The 18,018-nt window shown below is 40.8% G+C and overlaps 1 protein-coding gene across 3 annotated transcripts in view; it reads left to right on the top strand.

Moving 5' to 3' along the window:
- Window positions 1-18,018, top strand: part of RARG (retinoic acid receptor gamma) — a 1,508,256-nt gene that overhangs the window by 1,419,288 nt on the left and 70,950 nt on the right. The gene's annotated exons all lie outside the window — the stretch shown is intronic.

The raw sequence follows: 18,018 nt of genomic DNA, 5'->3' as shown, positions 1-18,018 counted from the left end.
ATGTCTGGATAGTCAAACATCTGGTATCTCAAAATGATGTTTTATTGAAAATGTGAGCGGGGTTTAGAAGAATGTGACAGTCTGTATGGGTGTGTTTGGGTGTTAGTGTTGTGGTAAGAGTTAAGTACTGGTGTAGATGTTGTGTGTATGCATGTGCATGTGTGTATTTTAGGGTTAGGGTGGAGGTTAGGTAATGTTTACTGTGTGTGTGTGTGTGTGTGTGTGTGTGTGTGTGTGTGTGTGTGTGTGTGTGTGTGTGTGTGTGTGTGTGTCCAAGTCTGCCTTGTATAGTGGCAGTGTTACAGGAAGTTTTTTAGGTGGGGTGCAGGGTTAGGTTTAGGAGCAATGGGTTTGCCTCCCTGCATCACCACAGTAATGAGTGCTGACCCCAAGCCTAACCCTGCTCCTGCTCTCAACCCTAACCTTACACCTTACCTTAAATATACCCTTCCCACAACACTGTAACTGTTGACAAATTGGAGGCTAGTGTTCTTGTTGGGCGGGGGGTTAGTGTAAAAATTAGAAAAGGAAATTGTTTTCTGTTTTTTTGATCTTTCACAGGTTTACCGTTTTGGTAATTCAGTCCTATCTATTGACCTATAGTCAGTCTTATTTTTGTTACTGTATTTTGTTCAGCATTAAGTAAGTTTAATCATATGTAAGGGAAACACACACACTTTTCTCTTTTTGTTATTGTTTTGCTTTGCTGTTTTAGACTGATTATACCCTCTGTTTACAAGCACACACTACTGTATCTACCTGTTGTAAAGGCACACAAATCCAACCCACAAGGTGCACAATAATTCAAATAATGGAGCAGGATTAAAACTGAGACCACAAAAATTTCATATATTAGACTCATAACCTGACAGGGTGTTCCTGTTTTTCAGAAAATAACTGAAGGCAGGATAAAATACTAAATGTTTATAATACTGTCAATGTTGGAGTAGGCATAACTTTTTGGTACTTCTGCCTCAAAAGGCCCAATGTCCAACCAAATTCTAAAGGTGTTCACCCTTCCCCTTCCTGGTCAAGTGGACACACACTCACCTGAACGTGAATGTTTCGGTAGTATAAGAGGAATATCCACCTCTGCCATTTTTATCTCTTGCTTGTTACAGTATGAGTACAGATTCACCTCACCCAGAAGACCAGCAAGTGGAGAATAAACACTTTTCAAAGCTACCTGAACCAGAACAGGCTACATGCCTTAACCAAGGCAGTAAGGCAGTTATGACATCAGCCAAGTCTACTGCAGGTGCTCCACAAAACAACAAATAAATAAATAAAGAGAGAGGGCGAAAAGAGAAGCATGCGCACAATGATGATGTAATAGGAGGGGGATGACATTCTGTCAGGAGCTAAAGACATAACTAGGTTCAAGGGTATCAGTTCTGGTGAAGTGCTTTAACAGCCAGTAACACCAGTCTACAGTTTTAGACCTCAGGCTGTGGTATTGCCATGCAAGAGGTCACCATAGCATGTCTTTCCAAGCTGAAATCATCCTGTTGTCATTCAGTCTGGTGCCTTCCAGCTCCTGTGTTGGATTCCAGTGACCGTATCCTGATTTCTGAAGATGAGGGTTGCATCTCTCAGTACTGGTAAGTAAGGGCATCCCCAGTTCAAAGGTTAGAAGTTGTTCTCGAAGACATATACTATTAGATGCAGGCCAAGGTGACCATATTGCTTCAGCATGAGCTGATTGGGATTTCTTTTTCCAAGGTTTGTCTCAAAACTTAATGAAGTTGGTTCAGAATTTTGTGCACTTTTTAAGAACCTGCAGACATCTTTAAATCTGGAATCAGTGTCCTGGGAACATAGTCTTAAAGAAGAAGAAAGCCACTCCCCCTAAGAAATCAGACTCCCCTGAATTAGTGGTATATGAAATGACCTAATGTGGACCAAATATCTTACCTTGTTGTGGTTCAGACACAGAGGACAATTGATCGTGTGCATCCCTACCAGAGAATTTCTCATTTGGTGATTCTGCCATGAAAATGAAGAATCTTTTTAACTGAGATTCTAAGGAGTTCCCAGATGTCCAGAAGTGATACAAGGACCTCCTGTACTTAATATCTATTCCATGGTTCAAGACTATCCCACGATAATTGATCTCTGATTCTACTACAGCAGTAGAGGGGTCAGTACTCAGTCCATTTTGGAAGCAAATTCCTGATCACGATTTCTGGTCACCAGTTTGCACATTTTCAAAACCTTTTAACCTGAATATCTCCTTTGAAGCTTGGGCATAACTTGTAGAGCCTCTTCATACACACCTTTTCTCATCCAACCTCCACAATTTTCATATGCTTTGGCAGTCTTCCGAAGAAGTTACCGCTACTGCTAGAATAGCGATCCAATGCAGGGAATGTAGTACAGTTCTGTTTGGAACTTAGCATAATTGTAGGTGTTCAAGTATGTCCACTGTTGGATTAGTATTTCCTCCCTCCATTCTGTTTTTTTTTTGTTTTCTTTTTCCTTTTCCTGGAGTTCCTTTAGAAATGGTGTGTGCACTACTCATTTTTAGTCCCCCCCCCCGCGTCAACTTCAGAAGGTGTCTTTCCTCCCCAGGTTGGTCAATTTTGAGGCAGCTTATAGGTCCTTCTTAGTAAGGGATCCATTTTGTACAGGGAACTTATCTTGCTGCTCTCTTAGACCTCACAACAAGAAAGAACTAAAGGTGATGTGGGCAGATATCTCTGTTATACAGTGCATGAGTTGACTACCAGGCAGGAGGTCACCTACCTGATTAGTATGAGAACAGTGCAAAGTTCTGGACATCTGGCCAGAAGTCATCCCTTCCACAGCAGGAGTCCCAAGAAATTATCTTTATTACAACGGTGGGCAATGCTTGAAAGTTTATGATAAGTTCCCACTTTAACTGTACTGTTTCCCATTTTGTTGAATATTCATTGGTTCCTGTGATGTTCTTTGCATTTCACTGTTGCAGTCATTACATTTGGGGTAATCTGCTGGCAGGTTGCCCTCAGTCGGCCTGATTAACAAAGTCTTGGGTCCTGCGTTGGTTGCTCTCCCTTCTTCCATGACGTCAGGTCGTCAGGGGTATAAAACATGCAGCCGACACCATTACATCAGTCTTTCTTGCCGCGCAGTGCCCGAAGCAGAAGCAGTTCGCAAGTGCCGGTCGGCCGACTCCTGAAATTTTCGTTTTCGAGTTTCAGATCCAAAGTCTTCAACTAAAAAGCTAAGTACCCCATTGGGGAAACTTTTTCTTGCTCCTTACCGATGTCAGTAAAAGTGAATAATTGCATTACTTGTGGGAAGCAAATAACTCATAAGGATTTTCATTTGTACTGTATTCCTTGCCTAGGCCCTGTACCTTGCTGTTGGTTTTGTGCTTTATTTAATCAATGCACTATCAAACGTCGGTACATTTTTACTTCTAAATATTTTGGCTCACACTTTAATTATAATGTCATCAGTTAGCAATCCGACTATCGGAATACCTAAACAATGCAAAGAAAAAGACAGAGACAGGCCGTTGAGGTCCAAAACTGCCAACAACGCTTCTCCTAAGCCAGTTGCCAATTCGCCGGTACTCAGTAAGCCGCTTTCGCAGCCCCTGATACCCGCTACTTCTGATTCGCAGGCCTCTACTGAGACCCATTTGGAGTCCGATATGCCATGAGATGCTTCAATTACGGAACCCACGGATGTCTCTACCTTGGATGGGTCCGGAGCTGCTGTGCAGACACCAGCTTCTGAGGGTGTTTTCAGGCCTACAGATTTGTATATTAGACCGATGCCATCTTCAAAACTAAGGCCAAAAACTCGACCTATGCCTAAAAAATCAACGCCTGGCCCACATGTGCAGGCCCCTATGCCTAAAAAACAAATGATCCAAATGGCTGAAGATTTAATTACTCTGATCAGGGGTAGCCAACCCCCCCCCCCCTTCTAAGAGGCCTCGGCAAGACATTGATTATGAATCGTCTGAACAGGATTCTATTTCTTCTAACTCTTCTTATGAACAGGAATTGTCTATACCTACTTATGAGGACTCTGATGCAGAAGATTCCATTCCTTCTGCATCTCCCCGAGGATTTTTCTTTTGGGGAAACTTTACATACCTTAAGGGGACATTTACACTGGGAAAGTCAGGATTTCTCTGAATCTAAAAAGAGACTTAGGGATTTTCTTCTTCATCCTCAGCATAGGCCTTTGGCTATACCTCCTGTTCTAGACATTGTTGATGATGATTTTTCAGAATCTAGTATGGCTCCTGATTCTCTGCCTCTGGCTCCTTGTAAGCCAGACAGATACTACAGGGTTCCTGACTCCCACAAATTCCTTTTCAAAAATCCTGTTGCAGATCCTGAAACCATTTCTCAGGGTCCCAAGGGCATTAAGGCTTCTACCACTAAAAATCCTACCCCTTCTGATAGAGATTCCAGGGCGCTGGATAGATGGGGTAAGAAGGTTTACACTTCTGCAACCTTGGCAATCAGAGCTTTAAACTGTCAATTTCATATGCTAAAATATCAACAGCATATCACGGGACTGCTTAAACAGAAAATTATGTTAATTTCTGACTGTGTGGAAAACAAAGATTTACAGGATTTATTGCATTCAGCTGAACAAGTTGGAAAATATACTTTGCAATGTGGTTTTGATTCTTTGGAGGCCTCTTGCAGAGCTGCTGTAACTGGGTCTGTGCTAAGAAGGCAAGCTTGACTCAAAGAGCAAAATCTGCCTGATCATGTCAAAGCAAAATTGTTGGATGCTCCTTTACAACAGGACCGTCTCTTTGGTAATAAGGCTGAAGAATTTTTAAAAAGATGGAAGATAAAGATAAATCTATGTAAACTGTAAAACATTTCTTACAGGTGCAACTTCCAAGATTTGGTAGGCACTGGCCTACTAAGAACTGATCCTTTCCAGTTCCTTCAAGAGCCACTCAAGTCAAACACAGACATTCCAAAGGCTCCAGGTTTCAGTTCCAAGGGACTTTTAGAACAAAACAATGGGGTGCCTCCTCTTCCAAATCTGGAAACAACAAGACACATCCCTATGGTAAGCAGTCTCAATGATTTCCCTTTACACTTACCAAGCACTTACCTTTTAGCCGCCCCTTTGGGGGGAAAACTGGCTCTTCATGCAAGAAACTGGCAACTTATAACCCACGACAAATGGGTTTTAAATATAGTTTCCCAGAGATACAGATTTCATTTCCACACGTTGCCAATTCCAAATGGATGGCCAGACCTGCCCGCAAATCAGTGGGCAGAGGCCCAGAAATAAGTACTTTCCCTCATGAGCAACCAGTACCAGAAGAGAAAAAGGGACAAGGTTTCTATTCAAGACTTTTCCTGGTACCCAGAAAAGACAAATCATGGCATCCAATTCTGGACTTATCTACTCTAAACACCTTTCTGGACATTCCAAAATTCAAGATGCTGATTCTTCAGTTAATTCCTATGCTGGGCAAAGATGCCTGGTTGGCAACTCTAGATTTAAAAGAGGCTTACCTGCATATCCCAATCAGGGAATCTTGCAGAAGATACCTCCACTTCAAAGCAGGCTACTTGCATTACCAGTTCTCTGCACTGCCCTTTGGCTTATCTACTGTGCCCAGGGTCTTTACCAAGTGCCTGGCTCCAGTAATTGCATTTTGCAGACAAAGAAATATTTAAATATATCCATACCTGGACAATTGTGTAATTCAGGCAGAAAACAAGGACACTCTTCTAAACCATCTGGCATTTGCAAAAAGGGTTCTAACTTGTCTAGGGTACACTATAAATGAAAAGAAATCACAAGTGGCACCCTCTCAAAAAATTACATTCCTGGGTGCAAGCTTGAATACAACTGCCCAGATGGCTTTCCTTATGCCAGAGAAGCAAATTCATTTGGTGACTTACTTCAAACAGGTGGCCACAAAAACCCTGCTTTCTGCAAGGCAAATACTGCAAGCCTTGGGGTTTATGGCGTCCTGCATTCTTCTAATTCCATATGTAAGACTGCATATAAGGAAACTTCAGTGCTACTTAAAAAGTCTACGGATTCAACATTGTCACAGTCTGGAAGCAATGATTCCTATCATACCTTGCCTGCAACTATATTTCCTATGGTGGGCAGAGGCCTGCCACCAAAACAAGGGACTGCCATTCACACCACCCCCTGCCGCCCAAACCCTAACTACAGACGCATCAGACTATGCTTGGGGGGCACATCTGGCAGGGATAGCCTTCAAGGACTACTTTCATCCAGGACAATTAATGATAAAGACAGACAACACCACGGTTATGTATTACCTAAACAAGCAGGGGGGTACACACTCCTACCCCCTTTGCAGACTAGCCATGGCATTGTGGAACACAGCCTTGACCTAACAAGTACAACTACAAGCTCAGCAAACCTGTGATGGATGTCGTTTTGGAGGCGAGAAGGCCTAGTACTAGAAAATCTTATGCTGACAAATGGAAAAGATTCTCTGCCTGGAATCAATCTCAAGGGATAAGCACAGCAGTGCCCAACATTCCTCAGATTTTACAATACGTAACTGAGATGCTTCACAAGGGCCTGTCCTTTTCTTCCATAAAAGTCCATACCTCAGCCATTTCAGCTCATTACAAAAACAGAACCTCCCCTATTCTCTCATTCTCTGCTAAAGCAGTATCTCAGAGGGGCCAAAAAATTAAGACCACCCAGGAGAGCTCCAACCCCTGCCTGGGACCTCAAATTTGTATTGGAAAAGCTCACTCTCTCTCCTTTCGAGCCAGCTGCTACTGCAGACTTAAAATTTCTTTCCTGGAAAACAGCTTTCCTTTTAGCAGTCACTTCAGCTAGAAGGATTTATGAATTACAGGCTCTTATGGCAGTGGAGCCTTTCATCATTTTTCATGCAGACAGGGTATCTCTCAGGACCAATCCATCCTTCATGGGTAAAACGGCAACTGAACGGCTTAAGGTCATGCCTAAGGTGGTATCCAGTGTGGCTCTTAATCAGACCATTCATTTGCCAACCTTCTTTCCCAATCCACAGAACAAGGGGGAGCAGATTCTGCATTCATTGGATGTACACAGGCAACTTAGATTTTACTTAAACAGGACAAAATCTCAAAGAAAATCTGAACAACTGCTGGTGGCATTTGCTGCAGGGGCAGAGGGAAAGGCAGAGGGAAAGGCTATTTCAAAGCAAACCATTTCCAAATGGATAAGCCAATGTATTCATTTCTGCTACATGCACCATGGAAAAACTATCCCCCAGGGGATCAGATCCCATTCCGCCAGGGCTGCATTTACTTCTACAGCCTTTCTCAGAGGTGTTCCTACCAGGGACATTCTAGAAGCTGCTACCTGGAGCTCAGTTCATACATTCACCAAACATTCACCAAACATTACCATTTACCACTTTTCTCTAAATCCAGAGCTGGCTTTTCCACTGCTGTCCTGCAGGGCCTTATAGCTGGTACTAATACTGTATAATTCCCTCCACCCAACCATAGCTTTGGGAATCTACCCAAATGTAATGACTGCAACAGTGAAACACGAAGAACATAGTACAGTTGTGTACACTTACCATAAATGTAGATGTTCGAGTGTATTCACTGTTGCAGTCCTGGTTACCCTCTCTCCAGCCCCCTATTTATCTCTGGCTTTACCTCTACTTTCTTTCACTATGCTTAAAAAACCCTTTTGGTGTATTTGCTTTTGGGATTGGAGGTATTTTTTTTGTGTTTTTAATTTTATTTGCTCCCCATTTGGGGGGCACCTGACATCTGGGGCAAGAAAAACTGATGTAATGGCGTCGGCTGCATGTTTTATACCCCTGACGACCTGAAGTCATGGAAGAAGGGACAGCAACCGACGCAGGACCCAAGACTTTGTTAATCAGGCCGACTGAGGGCAACCTGCCAGCAGATTACCCCTAATGTAATGACTGCAACAGTGAATACACTCGAACATCTACATTTATGCTAAGTGTACACAACTGTACTTTTCCTACCTTGCCTGTTATAGTATTTTATTATCTGGTGATGACATGAGAGCAAAGGCAGAGAAGCCATAAGAGACAGGTGTGCAACAAACCTGAGCCTAAGGTACCAGCTGTTGACAAAGAAAGAAGGGCACAGCTGCTGAGAGAAGAGTGCAGTATGTCAGAAACTAAACATGCAGCTTTTGTTAGCTCATATTTCACTTATTTGAATTCTACAGCTAACCCCAATTCCCTAATCCAGCACCACTAGTCTGGCTAAATTAGTTACTCAGGGTCATACAGTATTCACATGGAGATGAGGATTACATGCTCAATATTAAAGGACAAGTCTGGGCAGGTGTTTACTTACTGCCTTAGCTGTATATAGTATATGGCCAGGCTTTCAATTAGACTTTGTCCTATGGCATGAAGGTCATTTCTGGATGCCAAGTGTGATGGAAAAAGAGGGAGCATAGCTGCAAAGAATGAAGGACATAACAGGTAACATTAATATACTGATTCTGAACTCAAGCTTGCAAAAATGTAGTATGATCCTGCATTTTAGAATCCAGTTCTACTTTAAAGACAGTTTACTGCATGTACTGTTTCCAGGTGTCATATTTTTAGTAAGGCATAGCCAGAGATATGAGAACTTTAAAGGGTAAAATGAAGTATGCCATTCATAATAACAGACACTTGACAGGTATGGACTTTGAGGAAAAGATTCCAAGGTGTTGGATAACACCTCATTGGTAAATGAAAATAAATAAATACAAATGAGTTAACTGGAAGGCAGTTACTTGGTTAAACAACAACAAAAAACGTTGAGAGAAAGAGACTTGTAGCCGTTGCAGATACTACCTCTGCCTTTCATAAATTTGCATAGAACACTTGCATTTGCATAGAACGTAGTATGATAGAGAAACATTTTGGAGGAGTTAAAGGTGAAGGTATCATGCTGGTGGCAAGTGACACATTTCATGTTAAATTGTCGAAGTTTCTGCAGATTTCCTTAGTAGTGAAGCCCTAATTACAGATATACACTTAAGAGTTTTTAACTTGACATTAGAATGGAACTCTTATGAAACATCAATATGAAGGTGTTGTTTGACAGCGTATTACCCCCTTCGACCAAATGAATGCCTTTGATTTCTGACACCTGCCCTACTTTTCTTCTACCTTTGCACTACTTTTAGTGTGTTAAATAAATGTAAAGTCTGAGCTAGCTCAGCTGTTGTGCTCAGCAAGATATAAACATCTTAGAAAAGTTTGGAAACTTATTTATACGATACCTGTAGAACAGAACTTTTGCACTCTTAGGAACCTTGAAATACAAGACCCTTAAGGGACTTTAGTATGGAATGCAGATGCACCAGGAACCCAGGACATGAGAGAAATAGGATCATTCTTTTCTTGGAAGCTTCGTTAACTGACAACCACAGCAGAAAGGGCAGTAGCAAAGAACTGGATTCTACAGGAAATCTACAGCACATCAGATTTGTGATTCTAAAGCAGTGGTACTGTGAAAAGCATAAGATTAATGAGGAATGATAAATGGGATTGTCTTGTGATGTATTTAATATTTTTCCCTGTATTTGTTTTATTAAATGTAACTGTGTACTTTATTCAGGTTTTAACTTTGCTACTGACAGTGCTGTTAGTATAATGTGATTTTGTTAATGCTTAATATAAACTTGGATTCTCATTTGTCTTTTTGTTTACAAAAATTCATATAACCTGTATTTACTGATGCATACTAATTTAGCATAATTTGTTCATAGGTAGGCATTAGGCTATTGGCCCTAGGGCTTATATAAGCCTAGCCAAAAAGGTACCCTGGCTTTCGCCACCCAAGAAAATTATTTTCGTGTGCCCCTGTCGAGCAGAGCCACAGAGGTGATCTCCGGGGTGAATTTCCTATTTCCCATCCAGTCATCAAGATTTTTCTTGAAGAGTGCTAATGAGGAACTTTGTTTGATATAGATAGGTAGTTTGTTCCACAGTATGGGAAGTCTCTGGGTCAGGAATCTATCCCTCCAGCATGTTCTGTTTATTGTGGTGACAAGGTTTAGGTCCCTAGAGCGTGTAGCTTGGAGGGATTGGGATTTCTTTAAGTGGAGCATGTCCAACAGCTCTGGGTTTGACATAGCTTTGTATGTTAGGCAGAGATCGCCTCTGAGTAGGCGATATGCAATGGAGTAAAGCTGTAGTTTTTTGAGACAGTCTGTATAGGGCATCTGTTTGAGGCCAGTAATCCTCTTTGTGAGGTATTTCTGTGGCCTTTCCAGTTGTTGTAGATGTCTTGTGAGGTACATACCAAAATGAGCGTTGTACTCTATAATGGGTCTAATGAGTGATGAGTAGAGGGGAACAATGACCTCGTTTTTTCCTGGATGAGAAACCTTTTGTGATGAGGTGTGCCACATAGAAGGATTTCCTGACTACTGTGGCAATGTGATTATCAAAGGAGAGACTACTGTCCACCTGTGTCCCAAGGTCTCATCACACTTTCGGTGTTAAGTAGACAACCACCTATTTGGTAGTTCATGGGTGCAGAGTTTTTTACAAAAGGGGATGACAATGCACTTTTTGGCATTGAGCTTGAGGCCATAGCTTTGACACCAGGCATCTGTCTCAGTGAGGCCCTTTTGTAGGATGTCCACATCGTTAGGAGTTTCAATTATGGCTCCTTGTTTGCAGTCATCTGCAAACTTCATTAGCCAAAGACCTTCTGTGTTAGCCTGTACTTCAGAACAGTGGATACCAAACAGGAGGGGACCCAGGACTGAACCCTGTGGTACTCCATTTGTCACTGGTCTGAAGTCATATTTGGAGTCTGCTACTTTCACAGTGTGGGTTCTGTCACTGAGCCAGTTGGCAACCCATCTTGTGATATAGGGATTTAGTTTAGTGAGTTTATCTATAATTCCAGAGTGGGGGATGGTGTTGAAAGCCTTGGCGTGATCTAGACAGGCTGTGTGAACCACCTTACCCTGGTCTACGGCTTTGGTGACTGCTTCAAAGAAGTCTATCAGGTTTAGGAGACATGATCTGCCTTTTACAAACCCGAACTGGATGGGGTCCAGAGTTTAGAGATTACCAATGTCTTTGTTTATAAGTTCCATGATGATACATTCCATGGCCTTGCAGACCAGGCTCGTCAGGCTAATGGGGTGGTAGTTCCCCGGGTCTGTGGTGGCTCCCCCTTTGTGGAGTGGGATAACCGTCGCTGTGCACAATTCAGTGGGCAAAAAGCCTGAGGTGAGGCTATGACTGAACATAGTACTTAGGTGGTGTGCCAGTTCATTCTGTAGTTTGTGTAGAACACAGCCTGGGATGTTGTCAGGTCCCATGGATGCTGTCTTCTTGGCTTTGGAGAGTGTGCTTTTACCTGTGCAGCTGTGATTAAAGGAACTTTGCATTCTTCCGGTATAGAGATGGGCCCTTTAGGGGGTGAGAGGGGGGTAAAGTTAGCACAGTTAGCCAGGATGTTGGCAATATCAGTTGGTTCTATATATTTAGTGCCATTGTGCTGTAACTCAGAGCAGATCTGAGTGTTGCCAGTGGCAATTTTGTTTTCGTAACTAGCTTTGGAGGATTTTATGAGGGATCTAAACTTCTTACTGAGGCTGACCACGGAGTTCCTCCAATTATGGGATTTTACTCTTTTTTTGCAACAGTTTCCTTCTTCTGTTGTAGAGTTTGTTTATGGCAGGGGACCACCAGATTGGCTTCCTTTTTTTGGACAAAATGAATCTTATTATTTGACATATCATTCAGGTAGTAGTTGAAATGGGGTCGTATGAATCAGTTCACGACCCTGATTAATAAACACATAAACAGTAATCTGTCAATTGCACAGGACAGTAGTAATTGTTATCAGGGCCAAGGGAATATTTCAGCTCAGGAGTAAAGGAAACCGTTCAATTCTTGGCTGGGGTGCCTTCTGTGCAGAGTCTGCATGTCCTCCCTGTGGTTACGTGGGTTTCCTGTGGGTACTCCAGTTTCCTCCCACATCCCAAAGATATGCAATAGGTGGATTGGACACTCTAAATTGGCCCTAGGTGTGTGTGTGTGCGTGTGCGCGTGTGTGCCTTCTCTGGAAAGTTGGGCGCTGGGCTGGCAGCTCAACACTGTAAAACTCCACTGCCAATTGTGAGCAGACAGATGATCTGCTGTGGCGACCCCTAACAGGGAAAAGCCGAAAGAGGAAGAAGAAGTAAAGGAAACCGTTCAGACACTCGACTACTTACACAACGCCAGATAAGTGATTTTCAGAAGTATATTTCATAGGTTCATAGGTTCATAGGTTCATACTAGGCTATCTGCCCAAGGGCATTTATAAGCCTAGCCCATAGTTATGTGGCTTTCGCCACCCCTTTAGTTTGAATAAAAACTATGCCTATCATTTTGCTGTGCCTCTGTCAAGCAGTGACGCTGAAGTAATCCCTGGGGTATATCTGCAATCTCCCATCCATTGGTCAAGATTCCTCTTGAACAAGACCAGAGAGGTGCTCTGCCTCACATGTACCGGGATTTTGTTCCACAGCATAGGGAGTCTCTGGGTGATGAATCTCTAATATACAAGTCTCTAATATACAAGTCATTCACATTTGAGATTTGTATGTTTATTTTCAGGTAATGTGTGATTGACTTCCCCAGCACAGACACATACAAAACAGGTATAGCTGCAGATGTAAATGGGCTTTAGAATTTACAAGAGTGCTGCTGGTCTGAGCTGGAAAAAAATGGTCAGCCTTAGGCAGAGAAGACAGAAAATGTTACAGGGCACTAGAACAATTATGTAAAACAAGAAAGTCTTGCATTATACAGGTACAGAATATATAACTTAAAATAAATGCTTTGACACTGAGGCCTGGCTTTTATGCAAATATTCCTAGTCGTGCAGCTGATTATTGTTTGATATTCAGGCTGCATCTACATAGTCACACAGTGACACACACTGCTAGACGTAGGACTGGGCAACAAGTCCTCTCATAAAGTTAACATATAGTAATTTCTGCATTTGCTATCTCTGTGTAACACCTAGCAAGTGATTCACACCTAGCTTGGGTAAGAGCTGTCCTACACATGGACAATTAAATGAACAGCTGTTATAATGTGCAACATTTATAAGATTCTGACAAAGAGGCTGAAATTATATTTGTATTCTGTAGATGCAATATTTGACATACTAACTTCTTTTATTGTAAATGACTGCATAATACATTGGATTACAATTAGACCTGACACCTGTGTCAAGGGTTTACATTGCAGGGTAGAAACTGTTTGCCCACCTTCAGCGTAATGTGATTGTAGAGTCACATTACTTCAGGAGATAACAGTTATGAAACTTTGATTCTGTCTTTCACACATTATAATATAAAGCCCATTTATTTATATTTCCTCAGAAACAGTCATGGGAAAAGAAATTATAACATTAAATGCAAATATATGGAAAGCTATAAATGAGATATGGCATGAAAATTTTATACAAATGGACATTAAGAGGTCCTAGAAGCCATGTCATTCAAATGACTGTTCTTGGTGCTTAAGGCAACAAAAAACGTTCTTCTTACTTGAAAACTTGGCATAGTTCTGAAAATGTAATTCTGTAGTTACTTATAAAACAATCTACGATACTTCCATTTCTTCAAAATCAAAATATTCTAGCATTGTAAAATGCATGTAACATGAATAGCAGATATGAACTGTGCTGTTTACTTAGTTAGTTAAAGTTTGTGTACCAGATTAGAGCACAGATCAGAAGTAATACATTTCAGTCTCAGCCTAGAAAATAAAAGAGAGCTAGAATTACATTTAGTGAGAAATGACAATAGTATAATACAAATACACATTTGTAAAATCATCATCAGCTAACAAATGTAAAACATATATGTGATTGTAATATATATTACAGTAAATCAAGCTAAATCTTGTGTAGAAAATGAGGCATCTGTGTGATAATTACAATGTTGTGTAGTCTAAGAAGGAATGATAGGATAGAGTAAATTGAAGGGCATTAGAGTTTGTGAGTAGTTTGAAGGAGAAATTATGTTATGCAAAGGATTATGAGTGAGAAGTACAGATTGATGCAGCGGAATGTGTCATATGAGGGGCAGTAACAGTGTTACTAGTAATTGAAAGAGAGAGTGACATAACTCAGTCGAGTGATATGGTTGGATGAGAGCCATTTGACCGATGAGAGGAGGTGGGCCTTTAGCTGAATCCTAAATTTTGCGTAACATGAAGTGACTTTTATTTGTGGGAGACTACTTTCTCTCAGAGTTTGGTACCCACTAGAGAATAGCAGTACACTCGACATTAGTTTTGGGTGGGGTTTGCCCTGTGGGGACGGAGTGGTTGTGGTTTCCGAGGCTGTAAGACAAGGTTGTCTCACTACTTTAGCTGCTAAGGAAGAGAGGGTCTTTACAGGATGCTTTAAATGCCAGGCATAGGCCATCTCTCAGCAGTCTGTAGTAGACTGAATTTAAGGATAAGGTTTTGAAACAGTCCATTACCTCATGTTGTCTTACAGTGCATTCTTTTTGTGAAGAACACTTGTGTAAAGAACAGAAAGTGCTTATATTTTCCTCGCCTTTGTAGCTTGTTAGCTTCTTTGTTGATTCCTTGGACAATTTCTTTGTGGATTCCAGGGACAGAGTGTGGATTGTTTATATGGCAGACACTTAAGCACTGGAAGATTTGTGGATGCATGGCAACTGGCCTCTATTTTCAGACGTATAATGCTGATCTTTAGCTCACCACAACTAGTTTATTGTCCACACTGTCTGCCTGTGGGGGTGGGGGTTGGCATAATGGTTAAGGTGCTTACATCACAGAGACAAAGTACAGGGTTACTGTGCCTTTTGATTCAGATTAGGTTGGGACTGACGTAGTGTCTTACAGTGGACCATCCCATTCTCTCAGATAATTAATTAATAAATAAATAAAATGCCAGAAGACCCAGATAGGCTTAAAAATGATCCACAAGGGCAATCAGTGTAATACTTACCTATGAATATACCTTTGTTCTTCCATGTCCCATTTAAAAAAAAGGAAAGCAATTCAATTACATTTTAGTGTTGGGGGTTGGCATAATGGTTAAGGTGTTTACCTCACAGACCTCCAGTCTGACCTCCATGTCTCTGATGTACAAAGGCCAACAGTAAGTTAACTAATCCCAAACTAATATACCAAACCACCATCCTTAGCTACCTCCTTGCTAACATACCCCAACCACATAAGTGTCCAAAGTATTCTAGGACAAAACTGGTTTGTGTTCCATGACTAGGCTTATAAAGACCTCGTACAAACCTATGAACCTATGAGTTCCAATGAAACTATGAGTATAACCAGTCTTATATCCAGAGTCAGAAAGGGAATGTGCTCTGTTACCTTTTTCTGTAATATAAAAGGTTCTTCCTTATTGATGTGAAGCCAATTGGAACAAACCTTCTTTATAGTTAAAGTAAGCCCTAATACTCAAAAGAAAAGTTAGGTTAAATGTTTCAGGCTGAAATAACTCACCTGTTACCTATGAATTAGCTCCCCTCTTTCACAGCTCCACACTGCAAGATGTTGGAACTACCTAATGCTGTATTCTTAACAGTCATTTAAATTGTTTTACTTTAAAAAGTGTTCTGTTTTACATGAAAATAATATGATGCCATCTTCTGTCAGGTAAAAGTATCGTTGTCCAGACTGTTAGCTTTTACTTTGTTGAATACACGTACACAGAAATCGACGTGGGTAGCCCAATAGTGTGCTGTTTAATGCCTTTATACTGTGCTTGCTCAATACTTGTATCTGACTGGGCATAATGTTTTTTCACTTATTTGTGCATAATAGCCTTTTTCATTTGTGTGGATTACTTTAATCATAATAAAGTTTGCTTCTTTTGTTCCCTGCCCTTGTACTAAGGTGTATATTGCATTTAGTGGGGATCAGTTCTCTAGTCTGTTTTATATCCTTAATATTGCTGAATTTCTTAGTCACTGTGCCTTTTGATTCAGATTAGGTTGGGACTGACATAGTGTGTTAGAGTGGACCATCCCATTCCCTCAGATAATTAATTAATAAATAAATAAATTGCCAGAAGACCCACATTCTGGAACCTTGAGTGGTTGGCAGCCTTTCACCAAGCATAAGGCAACCACACATTACAAATGGATATTTTCATCTTTGCAAATTTATTGCTTTGTGATTCTTGCCCTTTTACCATTCTTTCTCCACTCTGAGCCTTTGTTATACTGTTCTTCCATTTAAAGAAATTCTTTATCTGTATTACTTAAAACTGCTGTTTTTTCTAATATATACATAGATTTATTTTATTTTGTCTTGTCCATGTTATATGGTTAAATGATCCCTGATGGTGAATCTCATTTCAAACACTCAGCTGCTTGTAGTCGTGCTTCTCAGAGATACAATTAAATTTTAATTTGTTTACATAATTGGTAAGAGAACAAGTCCTTTGCAGACCCTTTCACCCACAACCTGGGCCACAAGGGCAGGGATAAAGGCAATATATGTGGCAAACTTAGAGTAGTCAGTCAAACAGCATGTTTTTGAAAAGCTGGACAAAACTTTCCCCCAACATACTAATACACAAATCATCGACATACAGAGAGTCTAAGAAGTCAGGTCAAACACAAGTACAGTTAATGGATGTTCTAGACTCTCCTACCCTACCTCATGACATCCATAACTGTATCACTGCCCTCCAGTTTATAGGTGGGCATACTGAGCCAGTTATGAGGCCCACCCTGTAACTGGTAAAATGTCCCTTTGTCAATTTTTTTCTTCCTACACACTTTCCTGAAAGAGGTTGTCTATAGCGATGCTAGTACTTTCCTTTTGGCTGTGACTGTTAGCTATGTTGTTTGCCAGTGTGATCTTTAATTCAGTTGTCATGGTTGTTCATTGTGTCATTTGCTGGCGTGTGTTCCTTCTAATATCTTTTGTTAAAAAGAAAGTGAGTCAGTATACACCTGCTCCTGCATACTGACATTATGGGCATTGTTGAGGAAATTCTGTGCACGTAGGTGGAACTAACTGATGCAAATGTGAGTATGAGTTTTAATAAAAGAAACAAAAAAAAAAAAAGACTACTTTTTCCATAGTATTGTAATAGAAGTGCTGAAAGAGAAACTAAACCTTATGGCAGATGAGAGACAGTTTAAGACAGAATACAAACTGTAAATCGTCATTTCTAGTCACCTCACAGAATTCTTAATTTGTCTGTGTATCATATGCTTTACTTCTCTGCCATCTCATCCTGGTGTACATATCAGCATTTATATAACTATAATAAATATTAAGATAACCTACTGTTTCCACGCATGGAATTTCACAAGGTTTTTTTTTTCAAGCCCAGAAGTATTCAGTTTGAGGTCTAACATAAGGTAGACATACTTTGACTATAATTTGCATAATAACTGTTCATATCCAGATGAAAAAGTAAAATTTCTCTGACTAAACTGCTTGGCAATCATGCTAGTCTGCAAAATATCCATAGGCAGCAGTTTACTTCAAGGATGGAGTTCTGAGCAGTCTTTGACCTTGGCACGTCCCATTGATTTAGGTTTCCCTGTGACAGTTTCTGTTTGCATTCAGAGTGTCTACAAGCCAAAATATAAGGGGAAACCAGTTTTAATATTCTTAGCTGATTACAAAAAGGGGTGCTGATCATTTTCTGATGGAGTGATGAGGTGTAAACAAGACAGAGTGGCTTGAAGTACAAGGCACTTAAGTGTGACTGAGTTTATAAATAGGAAGAGAAACAGCTATTTCATATAGATCAGTTGAGGAAGGGACAAATGAGCTAAAAGAGTGGAGGGTCTTGGCTTGAAGAAAGCAAAATGGAAATCATTGTGTGGGGTCTCTATATGAAACAACCGGCAGACAAGCAAGGTTCCTGGACCGAAGTCAGTATTTGATAAGTTCATTAATGAACAGGGAGGGAGACAGAATAAATTCAAATGTTTTGATATATTGATGAAGAAAGCTCCTAGTGAGTTTTTCGGATCTATATTAAAATCTCGAAGTTTGACAATATCGAATACAATATCGTCAACATG

The sequence above is a fragment of the Protopterus annectens genome, chromosome 9.part0, assembly GCF_019279795.1.
Source record: "Protopterus annectens isolate FY-2018-M chromosome 9.part0, PAN1.0, whole genome shotgun sequence".
In the NCBI taxonomy this organism is placed as follows: domain Eukaryota; kingdom Metazoa; phylum Chordata; order Ceratodontiformes; family Protopteridae; genus Protopterus; species Protopterus annectens.
Note: the sequence above shows the minus strand (reverse complement) of the source record. Positions and strands in the feature narration are given on the sequence as shown.